General features: G+C 43.5%; 1 protein-coding gene across 1 annotated transcript in view; it reads right to left on the minus strand.

Moving 5' to 3' along the window:
- The window catches only part of LOC111952402 (neuronal cell adhesion molecule-like), a 113563-nt gene extending 93902 nt beyond the window's left edge, over positions 1–19661 (minus strand). The window contains 1 exon segment of the mRNA XM_070435317.1: positions 19494–19661. The gene's annotated coding sequence lies outside the window, so the exon portion shown is untranslated.
- Positions 19662–23581: the final 3920 nt, after the last annotated feature.

Genomic DNA, 23581 nt, shown 5'->3' on the forward strand with positions numbered 1-23581 from the left:
AGACATAGTCAATATACTATTTGTTAAGCACTTTTGAAATGTACAGCGACAGAAGTCAGAACATGGGCTGTTCTTACAAGTCAGAACCGTATGCAAATTGATTTGGAAGATGAGCATAAAGCAGCAAGGCAAATGATAGCTGTGATAGGAGAAAACTCAGGATGGATCAACAACATTGTAGTTACTCCACAGTTGTAGTGACTCCAGAATTGTTAGATTACTTGTTAGGTATTGCTGCACTGTCGGAACTAGAAGCACAAGCACTTCGCTACACTCGCWATAACATCTGCTAACCATGTGTATGTGACAAATAACATTTGATTTGACTTGGTTTTGACAATACTAACCTAATTGACMGAGTGAAAAGAAGGAAACCTGTACAGAATACAAATATTCCAAAACATGCATCCTGTTTGCAACAAGGCACTAAAGTAATACTGCAAAAGCTGTGGCAAAGCAAATCCCTTTGGGTCCTGAATACAAAGTGTTATGTTTGGGGCAAATCCAACACAACACWTTACTGAGTACCACTCTCCATATTTTCAACCATATCRGTGGCTRCATTATGTTATGGGTATGCTTTTTCYGAGCTAAGCACAGGCAAAACCAGGTTCAGTCTGCTTTCCACCAGACACAGGGAGATGAATTCACCTTTCAGCAGGACAAGAACCTAAAACACAAGGCCAAATCTACACTGGAGTTGCTTACCAAGAAGACAGTGAATGTTCCCGAGTGGCCGAGTTAAAGTTTTGACTTAAATCTACTTGAAAATCTATGGCGAGACCTGAAAAGGGTTGTTTAGCAATGATCATCAACCAAGAATTTTGAAAAGAATAAAGGGCAAATGTTGCACAATTTAGGTGTGGAAATGTCTTAGAGACAAACCCAGAAAGACTCACAGCTGTAATTACTGTCAAAAGTGCTTCTACAAAGTATTGACTCAGGGGTGTGAACAGTGGCAATTTTAGCATGTACATCCTGGTGGGGCAAACCATTTTGGGGGGGAGGGGTGAATGCCAGCAAAGCCACAATATAACAAAACACAACACTAAACAATACATTAATTGCACTATAACGGTGACAAACGGTGCCCACAAACTGTTAGGGCCTACATAAAGCTGTCACAACTGCAGTCCCAACACCTTTCCACTGCTGCTGACAGTGAAACAGTTCATTCAGCCTCATTTACTGCCTTTAAAAAAAACATAGCTGATATGGCTGACTTGCTTAAACAAATGTGGTTTCTACTTACAATTGAGATGTACAAACTATGGCATAAGGGGACGACAAGCGGATAAGAGGCGATCCATGATTTCGATTAAGACATTAATGAGCGAGCTATGACAGACATAGTCAATATAACTATTTGTTAAGCACTTTTGAAATGTACAGCGACAGAAGTCAGAACATGGGCTGTTCTTACAAGTCAGAACCGTAGGATAAATAAAGGGGGCATGTTAGCAGACAATTAACCTCTTACAATATTCAATGGTTACCTTTCCCGAAAACAGTTTATACTGTAGGCTACATGTGCACCACCAAGTCAGAACAGTAGGCGAAATTAAGAGGCAAAAATAGACCAAATTATTAGGTTGAGGCACGTGGGCTACTAACAGCTTACTACACAACATACACTTAGTATTACTTTCTTAGCTACAGTATACATATCTCCCTGGCATATTACATCATTTATGCAGCAGCATACAATACATTTTTGGACTCACCTTGTTGTGCTCTGCTCACTTGAACAGGAAGGTGGCGCGGCGGTCCAAATTTTGTCATCAAACTTTAACATCAAAGTCTGGCATTCTCTGGATTTTTGGTGCTTTCAAGACAACTGGGAATTCAGAAAAAAACTAATTTGAATCATGATGATCAGTGATCTTCAGGTCGTAGCTCTAGAAAGAGGCCAGAGTTCCCAACTTACAATTCCGAGTTGGATGACCATTCAAAACGTATTTTCCCAGTCAAAGAAAGTTTTTTCCCCGAGTTCACAGTTGTCTTGAACTCACTGAAGTCAGATTTCCCAGTTCCAAGTTAACAGTTGTTTTGAGCACGAAAGAAATCATGGCCAATGTTGAATGTTTATAATTTTAAGCTTGGAAAAGAAACCCTTAAACCCAGAATTGGGACCACACACCCACTCCACTGAATAGCAGGCTAGTGATTGCTTTGCAATGCTTTCAGTTAGCCACTGATTCCTTCCAAACCACTCATTGTTGAATTTGCGATTTCCAACTCGTTTTGTAATGTTTATGTCCAATGGCCGATGAGCACTGATATGTTTCATCTATAATTTCTCTTCATTATTTCTCTTCATATGACAAGGATTAAAAAGGATTTGCCAGTAGATTGTCGACTCGATTCATGATGATGACTGCTAGCTAAGATTTTGAAAGTATGATGTTGTCCAATCAAAGCTACTGTAGATATAACGTGATTTGATGTAATTTTATTTGGGGCCAATGACCTTGAGCCTTCTTGGACGGCCACTTCTAATGTAACTCTATGGCAGCAACCAAGGGGCTTGAATAATTTTCGAGCTCTACCCTTAGATTTGGCAGTGAGGTAGTGTCCCCATGAGTGACAGAACACTGAGGCAATCATGGCGCAAATAGAGAGCATCGCCACTGGGTGTGAATACTTCTATAAATGAGATACTTCCGTATTTGATTTACAATACATTTGGGTGAAAACATATATATATATAGATATAAATAATCTGTCTGTAAACATTTGTTGGAAAAATTACTTGTAAATTACCAGTAGCTTTGCAACCCTAACCGTGACACAGGCTGGTCGGTGCTGGTGGGTGGTGGTCGACCGACCGCCCTGCACACAGCCTCCAAAGTAGGGTTAGTGTTTAGGAATGAGACCCTTCAATGGGCATTGAAATGGCAAGAGGCCAAGAGAAAAAATGTAAATAAGAAGTGTTCAATAAAAAAGTATTCTCGTGGCTATGGGGCCATCTTACAACAGCTCAGTGAAAAGACTGACTCAGAACATAGGACCACAGGTGGACAGGGAAACATCATGTCCGAGAGCGAGAGAGAGAGCGAGAGCGAGAGCGAGAGCGAGCGAGAGCCTTGGTTGACCCTTACTTGTCCATTCAACATTTAGAGCACTCTGTGACACTAAAGGCGTCCACATGCTTCCCAGCCGAAACAATTCAGTAGATTTGTGCATGTATTATATATTTCAATTTTTAAAGCCAACATCACAGCGTACAGGTGGGTGAAATCCGATAATAAACAGTATATTGCACTCATCTGTATTATAATGCAGGAATACACAACAGAATATCCTCCAGGCCTACGCTAATTTAACATTGTAGCATTGACCTCAGCTACAGTACACCTGCCTTCCAATTGATTCCCATCCATGTGTTTAGTGTTGACTGGATGAAAGGATGGATGGAGGGACGGACGGATAGAGATAATGGATAGAGGAGGGATGAACGGTATCATGGTGCCCGGCACAACAAGCCACTTAACGCTGTTCCGTTTACTGGATTGGATTAGCCTTCCTCTGAGGGATCACATTAATTATAGTGGTCCACATACACCTAGCTAAACAGATGTGTTCAACAGCATGGACTCAACATAAGGGCGGGAGTTGATTCCATTTCAATTCAGTTAGTTCAGGGAGTACATTGGAATTCAGTTGACTCTGAATCAAGAGGGCTACTGACTCAATGTTCATCTACTAAGATCAATGACAGTAAGGGGGATATAATGAAGTTCAAAGACCGTACACCAAGACAACACTGTATTTCCTAACTGAGATTTCTCTTCATTATTTTCCTTTTTTAGGACAATTTTAGGCTCATTTCTTTTCACTCTTTCAAGTATAGCATATTCACATAAAACTTGTTAAATGTGGGGGAAAAAACTATTGCGGTCAAATGAGTAGTAGGTGTCCCGGGTGGACTCTATATCTATGACCATATAAATAGATTAAGAGTTTATATTTCTATGGCCCAGACTCTCTAGCATGCCTCAGTCCTAAACAATAGGAGTCAAATGTATAGAAAGTCTTTGCTATTAGATATTATGGGTATGAAATGGACCTCCGTCACAGTGGTGCGTTTCACCAATGCATGGCTTTAACATTTAGACTCTTATTTCTTGTCTCTTTCTCTCTTATGCCGTCTTTGGTCAGCCATTTGGAATGAAGTGATTCACCAAAGCTGTCTCCGACATGCGCTGGTCGCTGCCGCCAATACTCTTGTTACTTTCCGATGGAAATTCACAGTTTAAGCCTAAAATCCAAACTATATAGTAAAAACAGAATAACAAAATGAGATGATTTTTTAAAATTGAACCTTTATTTAACTAGGCAAGTCAGATCAGAACAAATGCTTATTTTACAAGGTCGGCCTACACCGGCCAAACCCTCCCCTAACCCGGACGACGCTGTGCCAAATGTGCGCCTCCCTATGGGACTCCTGATCACGGCCGGTTGTGATACAGCCCAGGATCGAACCAGGGTCTGTAGTGACGCCTCTAGCACTGAGATGCAGTGCCTTAGACCACTTCGCCACTTGGGAGCCCTCCAAATAGGATGAGATAGAATAGGATGAAAACAAACTCAAATGGTCTAGGACCGGGCAATACTGTAAAGCAGACAAATAGCACATTGTACTTTGGCTATGTTTCAATCTGTTCAGGCCAAGGACAAACAACTCACAAACAAACGCCGATCTCATGAGAAAACTGGAACGTAAAAAGTCTCGCAAACTTTTGCTATGCTTTTGCAATAGCTCCATACTTCGAGTAAATATTTTTTTTAAAAGGTAATAGTTTATTGGAACAGCATTGTACATGACTTGAAAAAGGCATACCACAGCTCTATTACACACAGCAAAAGCAGAAGACACGGTCAAAGTGACAATGGACACTTGGAGGAGTGGTAGGGAGGGGTACATGGGGAGAACAAAATTGCCCTCAGCCTCCAGCAGGTTTATTGTTCCTTTCATCAAAGAAAAAGCCAGAGAAAGCCATATTTACGGCAGACAGTCTATATTAGAATGGTGCGCCCCGGTGAGACAGAGAGCAAGCTCCGGTCACTGCCTCTTCCATTTCTCACCCCAGCCTGGCCCTCTTGCCATATCACCCTTCTCACCCTTCTCACCGCCACTACATAACATCCGTTAGAATAACCTTTAAAGACCCAATCTGTGACATATACAGCTGTCGTTATCATTTAAATCCCTGTTTGAGAGTGGTTACACTTCTGTAGCAGCCCTATCCCTCAGCTTTATAGCAAACCAAGTGGTGGAGCTGCCATTTTGTTGTTTTTCAAAGTAAGGAGTGAGCCTTTAACCGGAATCAATGGGGCATCCTGTTTGTTTATTAGCCTCTTAAGAAATAGACAGTTAAACAGTAATGACCACAGTAAACACGTATTTTCATTCATTGCCCTCAAAGTGGACCAAAAGGAAAAGTCAATAGAATGCACAGGCAATAATGAAGATACTGACATCCTAAAGATGTTAACAAATGAAAAGGGACTACATGTTTGGTTCTATTTACACCAAGAACTACCGATCAGAGGGTGGAGGATTTAAGTTTGTGAAGTCGTAAACCAATGAAACCACAGACCCAAATGGCACCCTATTCAATAACTAGAGCACTTTTGACCAGGTCCCACGGTGCTCTGGTCAAAGTAGTGCACTATGTAGGGAATAGGGTGCCATTTGGGACGCACACTGGGGGTCTCCCTCCCTGCTACACTTCCAAGTCTACATCAAAGTACAGTATGTGGATGTTTGAGATAGGGTGAGGGAAAACTTGGTAAATTCATGCAATCACTTGTATCTTCAAAAAAAAACACTAATGCAAGTGTCATGCATTGTGCCCTACTGGATTGTTCGGTTGTTAAAATCATACATTTTGGAAAGCCGTTAACAAACTGTGATCATTGTTTGGTTTGGATGATCTAAAACACCCGATAAGTGTGAATGCTTCCAGGATGATGTTGACACAAAGGTTGATAGAACCATAGAACCCATCAGTCCCGTTACCCAAGAGGCATTGTGGACCAGGCCAGGGGTTGGCGGAGTAGTTTGCATGGTCCTGTGTGCCTGTGGCCCTGAGGCTCAGTTGGTAAGACGCTATAAACACCAACTGGCTGTGGGTTCAGTTCCCGCAGGGATCCCATAGGCCTACACACACTAAAAACGACTGTCTTCAGCATGAAGTCGCTTTGGAGGAGGTGAGGTGGGAGGTGTTGTTATTTCTCTGTGTAACGCTTGTCGTGGTTGGAAGAAGAGGAGGACCAATGCGCAGCGTGGTAAGTGTCCATATTGTTTTAATACGAATAATGAACACTGAACAAAAACAATAAAACGACAAACGAACACTCCTGTACGGTGACACAAAACACAGAACAGAAAATAATCACCCACAACACACAATGAAAAACAGGCTACCTAAATATGGCTCCCAATCAGAGACAACGACTGACACCTGCCTCTGATTGAGAACCATACTAGGCCAAACACATAGAAATAGAACAACAGAACAAAACATAGAAAAACAACATAGAATGCCCACCCCAACTCACGCGCTGACCAAACAAAAATAAAGACATAAAAAAGGAACTAAGGTCAGAATGTGACACTCTGTCAGTGAACGATGGTGGAGGCATTCTATCTGTAAACCAGTGGTACCCGGGGAAGCAGTCAGATTAGGGAAGCGCAGTGCTGCTATCACTCTCTCCCAGGGTTGGGTTTGGGTATATATAATGGGTTAATCCCGTGGTAGTTTGACTCGGGCGCCAAATGGTTAATGGGATTTTAACATTGAAGACGAGCATGGTGAATCCAACCCTCATGTTGTGGACCTATTCTACTCTGTTTATTAATTACAGTAGCTATCAGGGAACGAGTGCCAATGTTTAAGCATATCGGAAATAGAAATCACAGGAAATCTTGGACATAAATTGAAACATACTGTATACACACATAAATAAATGTATCTCTGTACTTCTCAGCTTGAGAAGTTTTGGTCCAGATACAGAATAAGCAGAAGTAACAACTCTAATCCATGGATCGGAATAGTGCACTCTACTCTGGAAGTATGTGTTGAAAGTAATAGATCCATGTACCACAAATTAAACTGGAGAGCACTGTGCCTCAAACATCTGATGAGTTGTGTTCCCGGGGTGAACAAAACGGCGCATCTCCAGTTACCACAGAAAGGCGTGTACTGGGTACCACGTCCTTTTTACAACCAGAAAGAAAAGAGATCCAGTGTCTCCTTTCCCTGGGACCCATCTCACCTTAACCTTGTGGAGCTCGGGAACATGAGTAGGACAGAGGATGGCAAATACTAGCAACACTGAGGCAGATTCAAAGTCAGGGTTTGACCTTACAACAGCGTAGGGGAGAGGAGGGTGAGATAGGCTTGCGTTAAAAATGGCACCCTATTCCCAATATAGTGCACTATATTTTGATCAGGGCCCATAGTCAAAAGTAGTGCACCACATAGGAAATAGGGTGCCATTTGGGACACACCCAGTGAGTAATGAATATTCCACTAGGAGGACTCCAGAGGGCTATCGTCTGGTGTTCTATCTCTTAAGAACACCAGACGATAGCCCACTGGTGTTCCATCTCTTAAGATAAAAAAAAGAGAGAGAGAGAGAGAGAGAGAGAGAGAGAGAGAGAGAGAGAGAGAGCGAGAGAGCGAGAGAGAGAGAGAGAGAGAGAGAGAGAGAGAGAGAGAGAGAGAGAGAGAGAGGTAGATGGAGATCAGAAAGTAATCTGCTCTCAGGGAGGTGATTGGTCCTTTATCTGAGCAGCTCAGCTATAAACTCTGGATATCATCCACTAAAAATATTGCATGTATGGGAAATGGAACCAATTTAAATATCCTAGGCTTAGATATCTTTCAATCCCCACCATTCAATCATGTAAATTAGAATTTTTCATGAAAAAAAGACCTATTCTCCGTTGCATAAAATCCATGGATTAAACATAAGATTTTTTTAACTGAGACCAGCCATAGAAGAGACAGGACAAAATCTCCAGTAGCTCTCCTCGTCCGCAATTCAATCTATTATTCTACAGGAAATTTGATGAAAGCTCTGGTGAATATATGAGGATTTTTGTTTCAACGACTCTGCTCTGTTCCCCTCGACACACCCGTTAAATATCAAATCAAACCATTGAAGAGCAGACTTCAAAACCAGCTATATGAAGTCTCACTTTTCCCACTCAAAGAGCTATCCCAACTACATAAACTCCCCTTCAATGACGCACCATCACAAAAATGGACAAAAAAACAGAAATCCTGAGTGTTGCATTTGTCCTCACGAGGTGGTGTGTAGGCAGCGTGCGCTCCGTCACCCAGCTAGCCCTTTGAGTAACATGTCTGCTTACGGTAGCTTCTCTCAAAGAGAACTATGGGCCCATATTCACAAAGGGTCTCAATTGCTGATATAGGATCAGTTTTGCCTTTTAGATTATAATGAATACAACTCTATGGACAAGGGTAACTGATCCAAGATCAGCAATCCTATTTTGAGATGCTTTTTGAATACGGTCGTGTGTCATTTGTCCTGTGGGGCCAGGGAGCTAGGCCGGAGGCTCCAAACCAGACAACCTCGAACGGTACGTTGTTCATTAGATCTGGACTCCTTTCAACCTCAGCCAACACTCAAATACCACAGCTAACCAATGGTTGGTTGGTCCACTAACGGGACCAAAAACCATGGCCTATTTAATAACTGACTCGTATTGACTGTGAGAGCCTTCTAATCTCATTGTCCTTTTCAGCACAGTTCCAGCAACTATGGTGGATTCGAAACCAGACCACCTCAGTACAGCTTGGCTTGGCTCAGTAGTCTGAAAAGTCTTCAAGGCACCCTCCCCTTCTATCTCCAGTTCATCTCTTACCCAGAATTGACCGGTTCTCCGAACTCTAAAAATATAGATCAGATCACCAGGACACATTCAAAGACCTGCAAGCACACAGACAAGACAGACAGACCAGACCAGACAGACAGACCAGACAGACAAGCTCTCTGGTGCCCCAGACAGACCTCTCAGCCACACTGGCCGTTTGATTGGGTTATCAAGCCCAGCCAGCCTCTGAGGTGGCTGATAAATGAAGTCACGATTCATCCCTCCATCCTCTTCACTGCTGGGGCTAGAAGCGGGAATTGCCTCGGTGACAATGACATTCTTTCAGAGCCACCAAAGAGCAAGTCGAGCTCTGAGTCAGAGAAGCAGGGAAGGAGGGGGGACTACAGACAGAGGAAAGAGATTACACTGATTTCTATTCCACTGTAGAGTGTTTGATCTTAAATTGCTCTGGCATAGGAATGTATTCCCGTCAACTCGCTGTGTCGCTGTGGCTGTTGTCCTCTCGGTGCCGATTATCTTTTAGTCTTTTATTCATGCGGTGGTTTTCTCACGCAAAGTGGCCCGTTTTGTGGGAGATAAAGATAAAGAGAGAAGACGAAGGATATAGAGGAAGTATGCGGAACAGACAAAAACGTTTGAACCTCTATTATAAACATAAATGCTAGGCTACAGGTCACTTGTATACAGCCTTAGTACTGTGAACTTTCCAAAAAACAAATAATCGAAATGACGTCCCAAATCCTGATGTGCGGATTACAAGTCATCGAAACACAGTATTAATCACGTAAGTGTAATATAATGAGGTGACGAGTACATCCCAATTACTGTACGCGTTGTGGGAGTATTGAGATTACACGTCGGGTTATTAATACGTCAAGCTGTAAACAAGTCTCTCAGGGAAAATTCAAAACAACATTCCCGATGCCAGCTCTGCACCGCTCTCTCCACTTCATTGTCTTCTTACCCATTCCCTTCTTCCAAGTCACTAACTGCTATACGGGCTTGGAGTTGGTAGGGATTGGTTTGGTACATGTCCAATATGTTTTAAATTAGAAAAACTAATCAAAATGGGAACATAGGGATGAAATTAACTAAGCAGCAGTCCTCTCAGAGTAATAACAACATTCCTGATGACAGCTCTACCCCCAACTCCTTCCCTTACCGGTACTTACTGTGGCAGCACCCTCGCCTGAGAGATGAAAAATTATCCATAGCTGACAGAGTGCATTAGACTCTCAGCAAACATGGCTAATACTCATTGTTCTGACGCTGGAGCTGATTAATCTGTTTGAATGTCCCTCAACATGTGACCTGGGGATCAGAGCGCCCGATTGGGCGTTACCAAGAAAGGGGCAGTGGGTTTACTGGGGGACTACTTTTAGGATTCTACTTCGTTTTTGACCTCAATCTTCTATAATCATTTTGAAGCCATAGACAAACAAAGATTATGGTGGTGTATAGATTATGCTTTTAAACAACGCGTCACACAGGCAGGGAGGAGAACAACAGAAAAACACCAACCAGAGGCAGCATTGTTTTTTGTTGTAAAGAAATCTCAAAAGGGACATGGATTGGAACATTTATCTGGGGCTGAACGGAGATGGAGGAAGGGAAAATCTCTGATAGATTCGCAGTAGGATTTGTTTACCATCCCATTTCTTTGTCTCGTCCCCCAAGGGGAGAATTTTCCCAGGATTCCCGTGGCTGTGTTTGGGGTTTTAAGGGATGAAAAAAGGCGGAAGGAAGAAAATCTCATTGGTTTCAGCATCTATCTAGTGCCACAGAAACAGGGAAAGAGAGCCAAGCTGTCATCCCAGTTGGATTAAGAGTCCTTCGGTAGTGGATGCTGAGCTGGTGACATGGTCCCTAACCATGGAGCGGGGACTAGGGGGGGTGGAGACGGGGGGTTTGGGGGGGGTTGAGACGGCAGCGGTATTAGGGAACGAGGACCTAAATGAGCCACAAGGTTCAGTCGGCCTCCTGAACCATAGAAAAGCCCCTTTGTCACCTTTATTCATGTGCTGACAGCTAGGTGTCTACCTTCATCCGGTTAAATCAATCCCTGTTGCATGTGATGGGTCTAGAAGAATGAAACTAACCTTCTTATTTAACCTTTATTTCACCAGGTTATCCTCATGAGGTCAGCTATTGGAAAATACCTATTTGTCAAGGGATGAAGCTGCGCTAAGCTCTCACTCTGCTGCATATAACACATACTGTAACTCCACACGTGTGCCACTACACCATAGTTTATATACAGTGGTGACATAACATCCATTTAACGCTGCAATATGTAACTTTTTTTGGAGCACCGACCAAATTGACATAGAAATGTGAATTATAGATCTGTCACTCTCATTGAGAAAACCTCTAAGAAGTGGTAGATCTGTTCTAGGTGCGCTATTGCTATGCTTCCTGTGCAGAGTTTCATTTTTGCGTCTTTTACTTTCGGTTTTGTACACCACTATTGGATATAAAACACTCTGAAGTTTCTAAAACTGTTTGAATGATGTCTGTGAGTATAACAGAACTCATATGGGTGGCAAAAACCTGAGAAAAAATCCAAACAGGAAGTGAGAATTCTGAGACTGGTCAATGTTCAACTCATCGCCGATTCAATTCCCTGCAAGATATGGATCTGTTTGCACTTCCTACGCCTTCCACTAGATGTCAACAGTCTGTAGAACGTGGAATGAAGCCTCTAGTGTGATGTGGGGCCGGATGGTAAGCTATTTTGAGTCAGTGGTCTGGCAGAGTGCAGTTCCTGGTCATGCGCTTTCCTGATGATATCAGATTCAGAAACTGAAAAATATATTTTTTGTTTGTGGAAAATATATTTCACAGCGTTTAGATGGTATGATGAGTCTTTACACCATACTTAAACACATAACAGAATCAAATCAATTGTACTTGTCACATGCGCTGAATACAACAAGTGTAGACCTTACCGTGAAATGGCTTACTCACAAGCCCTTAACCAACAGTGCAGTTCAAGGAGTTAAGAAAATATATACAAAATATATACAAATAAATAAAGTTACAAATAATAAAAGTAACACAATACATAACGAGGCTACATACAGGGGGTACCGGTACCGAGTCAGTGTGCGGGGGTACAGTTAGAGGTCAATTGTATGTAGGTGGGGTGAAGTGACTATGCATAGATAGACTATGCATAGAGTAAACAGAGAGTAGCAGCAATGTACAAAACAAATGGGGGGGGGGGGTCAATGTAATGTCGCGTGGCATTGATTAATTGTTCCGCAGTCTTATGGCTTGGGGTAGAAGCTGTTTAGGCCTCTTGGACTAGACTTGGTGCTCCAGTACCGCTTGCCGTGCGGTAGGCGAAAAAAGTCTATGACTTGGGTGACTTGAGTCTCTGATCAAGGCTTTAAGGCTTTGTCGTGCCTCTTCATGACTGTCTTGGTGTGTTTGACCATGATAGATCTTTGGTGATGTGGACACAAAGGAACTTGAAACTCTCGACCTGCTCAACTACAGCCCCGTTGATGTTAATGGGGCCTGTTCGCCGCCTTTTCCTGTAGTCACATCATCTTCTGTCTTTTATCACTTGAGGGAGAGGTTGTTTACTCGGCACCACACTGCAGTTCTCTGACCTTTCCCTATAGGCTGTCTCATCGTTGTCGGTGATCAGGCCTACACTGTTGTGTCGTCAGCAAACTTAATGATGGTGTTGGAGTCATGTTTGACCACGCAGTCGTGGGTGAACAGGAGTACAGGAGGGGACTAAGTACACACCCCTGAGGGGCCCCAGTGTTGAGGATCAAGCGTGGCAGACGTGTTGTTGCCTACCCTTACCACCTTGGGGGCGGCCGTCAGGAAGTCCAGGATCCAGTTGCAGAGGGAGGTGTTTAGTCCCAGGGTCCTTAGCTTAGTGATGAGCTTCTTGGGCACTATGGTGTTGAACGCTGAGCTGTAGTCAATGAACAGCATTCTCACATCCTTTTGTCCAGGTGGGAAGGGCAGTATGGAGTGCGATTGAGATTACATCATCTGTGGATCTGTTGGGGCGGTATGCGAATTGGAGTGGGTCCAGGTTATCGGGAGGATGCTGTTGATGTGAGCCATGACCAGCCTTTCAAAGAACTTCATGGCTACTGAGTGCTATGGGGCGGAAATATTTAGGCAGGTTATCTTCGCTTCCTTGGCACAGGGACTATGGTGATCTGCATGAAATGTAGGTATTACAGACTCAGTCAGGGAGAGATTGAAAATGTCAGTAAAGACCCCTTGCCAGTTGGTCCACGCATGCTTTGAGTACACGTCCTGGTAATCCATCTGGCCCCGCGGCTTTGTGAATGTTGACCTGTTTAAAGGTCTTGCTCACATCGGCTACCTAGAGCGTTATCACACAGTCATCCAGAACAACTGGTGCTCTCGTGCATGCTTCAGTGTTGCTTGCATCGAAGCGAGCATAAAAGGCATTTAACTCGTCTGGTCGGCTCGCGTCACTGGGCAGCTCATGTCTGGGTTTCCCTTTGTAGTCCGTAATAGTTTTCAAGCCCTGCCACATCCGACGAGCATCAGAGCCGGTGTAATAGGATTCAATGTTAATCCTGTATTGGATTAAGAGAATTTAGGAGAACTATTAGAATTTTAGCAGCCATGAAATGGCGGAGCGATTTCTGCATAGTGCATTTTTTCCCTAAGAGATAACTACATCAACCACAGAGCATGGGAGTGTTGAAGGAAGCCGGTGGTTGGTTTAATGTCATTCTTTCTTGGCAGGCCCAAGCCTGGCTCTTTAAATCTTAGACTTGAAAAGCGGGATAAGGGCTGTGGTGGCATATTTGCTGAGCAATTAGACAACACAAATGGGCCAAGCCACTATACCAAGAGAGAGGGAGGAGGAAGAGGGGAGGTAGGGCGGAGGAAGGAGGGTGATGGGTTCTTCTTAAGCCTATGCGAATGAGAGGAAGGAAGCATGAGAATGTTCTCGGGAGCGTTCAAGTGCACGCTTCCTTCCCTAAAGAACCTACTTCCACAGCATCCTGCTGCTAGGGTAGCACTCCTGTCCTGCTGTCTGTCTCAAAGGACAGACTAGAGGACAGCGTCATGCAGCTGCTGTGGCATTCTCCCACTGTGACCCTCTTCAGAGCAGGTGTCCCTTTCTCGCACATATCTGCCGCCCATGCAGGACTTGGCATGAGCCAGGGGCTGGGTTTGGGGATGGAGCATTGGCCGAGGCTGAGGTTGGGGATGGAGCTGTGGCTGAGGTCAGGGCTGGGGCTGGCTATAGGCTGAGATTGTTTTCCTCCACTATAAAATCTCTGGTCTTCAAACAAATATCCAGATCTTCTCTTCAAGCAGAGATCCAGCCAGTGCCCAGGCTTGTATTCCAGACTCCCGAGTCCCCAGCCCCCTGATCCGGCAGCACCCCCCTACTTCACAAGAAAGGCTCCAAGAACAACGGCCCAGCCAGTGGGGACGTGGCAAAAACAGACCCTCTTTTGTTCCCCTTGCCCCTTCTCAGCGTTCCATTAGGTACATGATCCCCCCCCCATAAGTTCCACAACCTCGCGTCACCCTTCTTCCCCCTTTCGCTTCTCCCCCTTCTCCCCCCCTCTTCTTTCCAATGGGTGGTAAAAAAGCTTTTTTTTTAAAGTAACTTGTGAGGAGGACGCAGAGAAGCAAACTAACAAACACATCCTTCATTCCTTCAACCCCCTCGCTCTCAACTTAGTCTTGTTCATGTCACAGAGAATAAATTCAGTAAGTCAGGTTGTGAAGAATGAATCCCGGTGTTAGTTAACTGCCTGGAAGCTCAAGTGGTTCACGTTACATTGTTCAAATCAAAGATGGTGGGTTTGCCTGTTAGTTTGGTTTCTATTGGGTAGGGGGAGCATAGAACATTAAACCCACAACACCACATTCTATTATCGTCCGATTCCTCGCCGCCCACTTTAAAAAGGAGGCTTTCCGCTAGTTGATCCCTCACAGTCCGTTTGAACAGAAAAGAGCATCGCTTCACCTTTGTTCTCACTGAGGGGTGTAATAATCCTTACATGGGAGGGTGATAATGCCGTATCCCGGGGTAACCTTGAGCGATTGGGTCGGACGGCTATAATGGCATAATAACCTGACATGGGTAATAATTCAGTCACAGTGGGTCTACTGCTGCTGCCAACTGGGGGGCGACTGCCCGTTGACTGACTAACTACTCCTTTAACGCCATCTGTCCTAGCAACCAAACAAATGACCACAAGCTAATAAAAACAGTTAGGTATTAAAAAGCACATTTATAACAATAGTTTATTCACTTTGGACCGCTACTTCAGCTAGGAGCTAGGAGGGACCAGGGCTGACCAGACCATTGACTGACCACTCCTGTAAATAAGACCTCTGTCCTAGCAACCAAACACCGTCCTGGCCTGGGATTCTTGACCACATATAGCTAGCTAGGTAATAAGGAGCACACATATAGCCTAACACTACTATAACCCGTTGAGTAGCTCCAGGTTTCTCGCGTGTTTTATGTATAGTACAACGAGCCAAACAATATCCTATTACTTGATGTTGGTGTAATGAAAAGTTACACAAGGAATCTCGTGAAAGAAAGCGCCATTGTTGACAGCGACAGTGAGAATGAGCCAAAATAGATTGTTTCTAGTCGAGACAATCGTGTCTGAGTCAGGCCAGCATCAGTCTGATATCACAAGGTATGGATCACCTAACCTCGCCTCTTTTTCTAAGTCATTACAAATCCAGGTCTATGACGTAAACAACAACAGTGTGCAGCTGTGAGGAGAGCAGAGGACAGGACAGGAATCTGTCAATCCCCATTAGCACCAGTGGCTAACCAAGTGTGAAACTCTAATTGTGCTTCACCAGCTTGTCACTACTCAGGCATGTGCGTATGTATATATATGTGTGTGTGTGTGTGTGTGTTTTCCTGCTTGCCTCTCTAAGCAGATTTGTATACATCCATATATTTATTAAAGGCCCATTGCAGTCAGAAACGTGATTTCCTGTGTTTTATACATATTTCTACACTATGAGTTTGGAATAATACTGAAAATTATGATAATGCCCTTTTAGCGTAAGAGCTGTTTGAAAAGGCCGCTGGAAATTTCAGCTTTTTTGGTGGGATAGTTTTGGCCTGCCTGGTGTGATCACCTAGAGGTAAATTAGTTAATAGACCAATAAGAAAGAGAGTTCCAAACCGCTCTGCCAATAACAGCTCATTTTCAGTTTTCCCCTCCCCACTCCCAGACAGTCCTAGCAAAATTCTGGCTGGAGAATTTGCTCTTTGCTAAGAAGCTATTTTTGTTTCTTTTAGACCATTTTCATTTAAAACAATCCATGTAAGGTACTTCACTGTTACGCAGAAATGATTTAATATTGAGATAAAAAATGGCTGCCAATGGACCATTAAAAACAGTGATACATCCAGCTCCATGTAGTGTCTGTTGAGCAGGCAGAGACAGCCAAGCAGCAGCGAGACCGAGAGAGGGATATCCTTCACAGTCACCCTGTGGTCTGCACAGAATTAAACAGAACAGTATTTTATGGCTGCGTCCCAAAGGGCATCCTATTCTCTACATAGTGCACTACTTTTGAACAGAGCCCTGGGAATAGGGTGTGTATAATCAGAATAGGGTGTCATTTTGGGATGCACACTGTGTTTCAATGGTGGTCCCCCTAATGAGACATTCATCTGCCGGCAGTCGGCAGTGAGGAGGACAGGGGTGTGACAGAGAAACTAGACTAAAGCATTTTCACTGTGACGCTTGCCTGGCCCTATGGGAACACACATACACACACACAGAGACAGGCCCAGACCCTGGTGACACTAATGGATGTACATGGGCCTCTCTTACTCGCCTGGGATTACATACATCAGAGCAGGTCAGCCGGCAGTAGCAGACATTCATATTATTGAGTGGCAGACCGGCTACATTCAGATCATTGCTAAATCATTTTCTCCATTCAAAGCAAGAGTGCACTTTCACTTCCTGTCTGACTGACTGACCTGTGAGGACATACTGTATAACTACAAATGGTAACCCCCAGGGTACAAACATGTGTCGTACAAGTAACAACCTCTGCGACACAAAGAACAATCAATACTGTAGGTCTGTGTTGTTTTTGTAAAGAAAAACTCCAAAGAAAGCGTCAAGAACCGCATGATCAAAAGTAAACTATTCGGACTAGTAATATCTGCCTTTACTAAACGGACACAACTCCACAAGTGTGATTCCATGATGTGATTCAATAGCTCCAAATGAACCGCCTCGGCGCTGATGTCTCTCAACACTTCCGTCCTGGACAAATAACGGTTGATTTGACGCACGCAGTCTTCCCAAAAAGAACATTGAAATATGAACGTGTCATAAAAGTTGATATTCAATTCTTCCGAGGAACCGCTATGACATCAGCATGACTAGAACAGACTGAGAGCGTTGGTTGTATGACTGAGAAACATTGTCCTGMTGTCTTGGGGGGGGGGGGGGGGTAGTTAGAACACAAGCTAGCGACTGCCTGGCAGACGACCGGAGATAGAGAACAAGTCACTTCTCACAGAATAGTCTGCATGCTTCACCAGCCCACAGTGTTGAATAAGTGGCATTTTCCTCTTCTACACCCCAGCCTTTCCCATCGCTCTGAGGACTGGCCACTGCTACGTAATCATCTGCTGGGAAACTGGGACTCTCGTAGTACCACATACATATAAACGCGTGCATGAAAACAAAACACACACACACACAGAGACACACACATGTTCAACAGCTGCACACACAGACACACACGCAAAACACCACAGATACCACAACCAGTAAATGGTAATTATGGTGATCCCTTACAGTTATGCAAATCTCCATGTGGCACTGGAGCTGGGTGAAAGTAAAGGCCAGATATCTAGGTCACCAGCCTGGTAGGTCACTGTGTATTATCTTGTCCCATTTTCAACAATGGCCGGTCAAGTGAGCAACAATGGTCTGCCAGACGACAGCTGTCAACTAAACCGTAAAAGTCACTGAGACGATAGAAGGAAGTACAGAAAGGTTGAAAAATGACCGGAACATCAAAGGACAACAATATAACTGGTTGTTTTTCCTCCGTTTTCACCGTAGTGTCCCTTTAAGACAGCTGCCAGAGGGGGTCTCTCTGGGTCACAAATCTGTAAAGCAATGGTAACAAACTGATCTTACAATTAGATCAAGTATAATCCATGGTAAAAAAAATGTTTTAAAGGAACACCAGGGCAGGGTACACAAACAACAATCCACAATAGGAGATACACACACATTTTTGGGGCGCCCTCTCAGAATGAGTGCAGATGCCATAGGGTAGGTCAGGGACTTGTTATCTACTTGAGGAGATGAACAATAGTCTGCTCAGACTGAATAAACATACCTAGAAAGTGTGTCACAGCGAGAAGAGCACCACTACACAGACAATAAAAGCATTAGTCATTCATTGTTAGTCGTTAGCATTGTATTCATTGGACTGAGAAGTAAAAGTGCCGCGTGTTTTTGTGTGTGTTTGGGTGTGTGTGTGTGTGTGTGTTTCTGTGTGTGTGTGTCTGGAAAGTGAAAGTGGCGAGTGTTTGGTTGTGTGAGTTTGTTTGTGTTGAAGGGGGGCACTGGGTACACTATGAATGAATTAAGCTTGTCTGACAAGGCGACAGAGTGGGAGGGAAGTAGGGTAAGACATGGGTGGGAATGTTTTTGCAGTAATGCAATTGTTTGGCTTGATTATTAACGTCTCAAATACATGACAGATGCAACAAGAAAATCTCCAGGGAATATTACAATTATAACAATGACAATTTCGAGAAAATGGAGTACGCTAGATATTGGTGTCGACACATTAAACGAAATACACATTTGATTTGCACCCTTGCATTTTGAGAAATCGTATCAAGCGTGACATTTCGCATGTGAAATAACAGCAAACGCATGATTTCATTTCGATCAACTGACCAAATCTACTCAAATACCAAACTTGAGTTATGTGCGTAGGCTCTTTACACAACTGCATTACATATTGTCTAACGCTCTGCTCTGCTCTGCTCCCTCTCTCTCTCTCTCTCCCGTTACAACGAATACAAGAATTTGTGGAAAACCTTCAGTGAAGTTAAAAATAAAAAAAATAAAAAAAGATTGTCACGCGCATAGCGGAACACACATTTGGGGTGCTGTAGAGTGCGCCTTGGGTTGACTATCATTTGATAAACAGCCATAACCTACAAAGGAACAATTGATGCCATCGCAAGTCTAACATTGTTGACAACTGTCCACCTAACCAACCACACTGATGCACAGACTGATGTACAGGGCTGTAGGACCAATACACAGACTCCCGATGTGTCCCAAAGCTAGCTATAGGCTACACCTGTTCTGAGTAATATACCACATTTCTGTATCACATAAGAAGTAACCTAAATACTGCTACTGGTTCCATATATAGGCTATACAACATGCAATTTAATTGGCTCCGGCAATTTAATGAACACAATGATTCGTTTTTTGATAGCCTAAAGCCAACATCTATCCTACGTTCGCACGAATAAACTCCGGAATGAACGACAGCGTCATACGACTCTCATTCTGCCTTTGGGATGTTTTGGCATAAAAACATTATTTACTTAACTAACCTGCAGTGTACGGTGCGCAATACAATGGATGCGCGCTCTCTCTTCCAGGTTCTTGCAGTAGAGTGCTATTTTTCCCCGGTGCGTATTTTTTTAGTTGGAACCGCGTCCGTCCGTTGAGCTTCCACTTGCCTCTGCTGCTTGACTGGTCCTCTCCTCCTCTCGCAAGATAGCGCGCGAGCCGCAGTACTCTTCAAGCGCGCACACTGCAGCGCCGCTGCGGACGGATGGGGGTGGCCTCGAGCGCTGGACCAATTTGACAAAATACGTTTCCAAATTCCAAATCTGTCTCCAGTTTCTTTCAACATCACAGATGGAGAACAGCTGTAAGGGGTAAAGGATCATTGTCATGTGTGTGCGTACTGGTAGCGAAGTCAGGTGCAGGAGAGCAGAGATTTGTGAACAGGCGCACACTTTATTGAGGCAAAAGTGCAAAACGCGCAAAACAGTCACAAGAATTATGTTTAACAATAAACATCTTCGTGAAATACCACGGAAAAAACAAACCAGTCTGGCGCATCAACAAATAACACATAACACAAACAATCTTAAACAAAGACATGATGGGGAACAGAGGAATAAATACATGTAGATTGATTGGGGAATGAAAACCAGGTGTGCAGGGAACAAGACAAAACAAATGGATACATGAAAAATGGAGCGGCGATTGCTAGAAAGCCGGTGACGTCGACCGCCGAACGCCGCCCGAACAAGGAGAGGAGCCGACTTCGGCGGAAGTCGTGACAATCATACAGGCTAAAATAATTGTACATGCTGTGTTTTATAAATTATTCCCTGTTGCTATTGTATTAATCATCTTCTTGAAATGAGAGGGGTGAGTGAAAGGTTATTTACCATTTTAACCATTTATAAACAATTTATAATCCAACAAAGCAATTACTTTTTTGGATGTATGTGTAATGATGAATTATAATGGAGGGGCATAAACAAAAACAACATATTTACAGTATGCAATGTTTGCCTATTATCCGTCACCCTTCAGGCATAAACAGTAGGACTATACATTAGTGCCTCTATTTGCAGTATTTCTCAATTTAAAAAATACACAACATGTTGTCTTAAGTAAAAAAAAGTCGGAACTGCTGGGCAGGTCTGTCTCACTGTCTATGCAATTGGATAGAGAGCAATCACTGCAGCTGTTCACCCCATGTTACTGGGGATATACCAGAGATAAAGGGCTGTTCATATTGCAACCATACATCGGGCTCCCGAGTGGTGCAGCAGTCTAAGGTACTGCATCTCAGTGCTAGAGGTGTCCCTACAGACACCCTGGTTCGATTCCAGGCTGTATCACAAGCGGCCGTGATTGGGAGTCCAATAGGGCGGCGCACAATTGGCCCAGCGTCATCTGGGTTTGGCCGGAGTAGGCCGTCATTGTAAATAAGAATTTGTTCTTAACTGACTTGCCTAGTTTAAAAAAAGTATAATAATATTGAATGCCGGTTCACCAGTATGACCAAAATCATGAACCACTTTTTTTTGTTCAAGCCCTCAAGAACTGTTGACCACTAAAGATGAAAATAATCTGTTTGCATCTGCCATATTGTCTGTCCAATATCCAGACGACCTGTCCCTAGAGATTTCTATACAGTTAATCTGTTTCCGTAACGTGTTGAGGCCGGCAATTAAGGAGAATGAGAGGCTCAATTAAAGATATTGCAGAACAGCTGTATTTGAAGCACCACTTCCTTCTACCCAGTTTCCCTGATTTTTCGACAGCGATCAGTTTTTACCATCCCTGTAAATGTCGCTTCTGAGGAGAGGTCGTTTTCTAAACTAAAACTCATGAAGAACTGCCTAAGAAGCATTAGGCTCTCGGTCTAATATGTGCTGAGTAAGCTCCACTCATTGCACTGGCACCGTCATTGCCTTGACCACAGCATTTGTTCACCGATAACCGCTTATACTTTCAATCAGTTGCATTTTTTATTTTTCATGGTCTTTCAGTCAGATTCATGAAGCCCAAGATACAAACACTTAGCTTCCTAGTACATGGAAGAAGAAAAAAATGAATGACTTTTTGGAGGGTTACTGCGGGGGCTGCCCGGTACTCCAGTTTTCAGAACTCAGGATAAGACCCAGATACAGACAGCTAGAGTCACAGATGTTTATTGACCCAAACAGGGGGCAGGCAAAAGACAGGTCAAAGGCAGGCAGAGGTCTGTAATCCAGGGCAGAGTCAAAAAGGTACAGAACGGCAGGCAGGCTCGGGGTCAGGGCAGACAGAATGGTCAGAACCGGGGAAACTAGGGAACAGAACTTGAGCAAGCAGGGAGACAGGAAAACACGCTGGTAAGACCTGACAAGACGAACTGGCAACAGACAAACAGAGAACACAGGTATAAATGCACTGGGGATAATGAGGACGATGGGTGACACCTGGAGGGGGGTGGAGACGAGCACAAAGACAGGTGAAACAGATCCGGGTGTGACACCAGTGATTGCACTAATAACCATGATGAAGCAGTATCCTATGGGATGATCCCTTTCACATCTAAGGCGGCTCTGATGATCTGGTCATGTGACTCTTGAAAGAAGGACATTTCCTCTCAATTCAATCTGAAGCGAGTCAGTGAATCACTCAGGCACAGCCTCTCAGTGCATGTTGATGTTCCAACACATGCATTATCTCTGGTTTAGCACAAGAAGCCATTGGCAGCCTGCCATGGCGGAACCAAAGAATTAGAAGGATTCATTCTAATTCTTTGGATGGAACCAACCACATCATGCTAGACAGTCACTCTACTGGAAATGGTCACTGTCTGCACGCAAGTTACTATGGTGTAATGTTACTCTGTTTGGGAGGGATTAAATATTTCACTTCTGTGTTTGGAGACATTGGATCAGCATTCTTGTCCGGTCTTCTGTTAGTACCTTTCATGTAGGGAAGCTAATGATCCATCATGTATGACATTCCTGGGAGTGTGTAAACTTGTATTTTTATTAGCATTTTTGTATGTTCTCTATAGTTACGTTCTTGAAAATTTACCAATTCGGCCACTTGGAGGCCACTTGGGTACATTTCGTGAGGGACATCTGGGTGACTTCATACTAAATGTCATGTAGCTGGCTCATTCTTGAAGTTATCAGTCTGAAACTTTGCACATACACAGTTGCCCTCTTGTGGACACAATCTAAATTACCTTCAGCATCCTATCTGAATGTATGGCTTGTATTTTTCATGTCAAAGATGATGCAATAAAAATAGAAAATGTGTTTTTTGATTTGTGTTATCTTTTACCAGATCTATTGTGTTATGTTTTCCTAAATTCATTTCACATTTAGACAACTTCAAAGTGTTTCCTTTCAAATAATATCAAGAATATGCATATCCTTGCTTCAGGTCCTGAGCTACAGGCAGTTAGATTTGGGTATGTCATTTTAGGCGGAAATTGAAAAGAAGGGTCTGATCCTTAAGAGGCTTAAATAAGCCTGATTTGGCAAAAAGACAACACCCTTAATTTTGCTTCTAACTACCACACACTGGGAAAACCCGCAAGCTGCCTTACTGTGAGTTAGCCAAATTTAGATTTTTGGGTTATGTTGAGAACTGGAGCATGTAATAATAAAGAAATAACGACTTATAACAAAAAGTGGCAAAAAGACAACACTTCCCTTTGATTTTGGGTTGCATCCACCACATACAAGCTGTCTGGCTGTAATATAGAGAACTAGAGCGTGTAATAATGAAATAAGGATGACGAAATTAGAACAATAGTGACATTTCCACTTTATCTCCAAGGAACAGAAGTAACTGATCCAACATTTGAGAAATAGGGCCGGATTAAAGTCAGAATACATGGGAAATGATCTCTATGCGCCACTTGTCTTCGAACCATCCCACTGCTGTTCAGATTTGGATACAGAAAAGCATTATTGGTCCAACAAAGGGCAATCTGATTTGCTATTGTATGAAAAAAATGTAGAAAAACACAGATAATCAATAAAAAGCACAATAACAGGATTTCAGAATGCATACATACCATGAACTACTCGATAAAGTGTAGCAGTCAGTGTATCCAGTCCTCCTCTCCTGTACCCTGCAATCCTGTTCAGTTGTAAGGGACCAT

Source organism: Salvelinus sp. IW2-2015, linkage group LG26 (genome assembly GCF_002910315.2).
Source record: "Salvelinus sp. IW2-2015 linkage group LG26, ASM291031v2, whole genome shotgun sequence".
NCBI lineage: Eukaryota > Metazoa > Chordata > Actinopteri > Salmoniformes > Salmonidae > Salvelinus > Salvelinus sp. IW2-2015.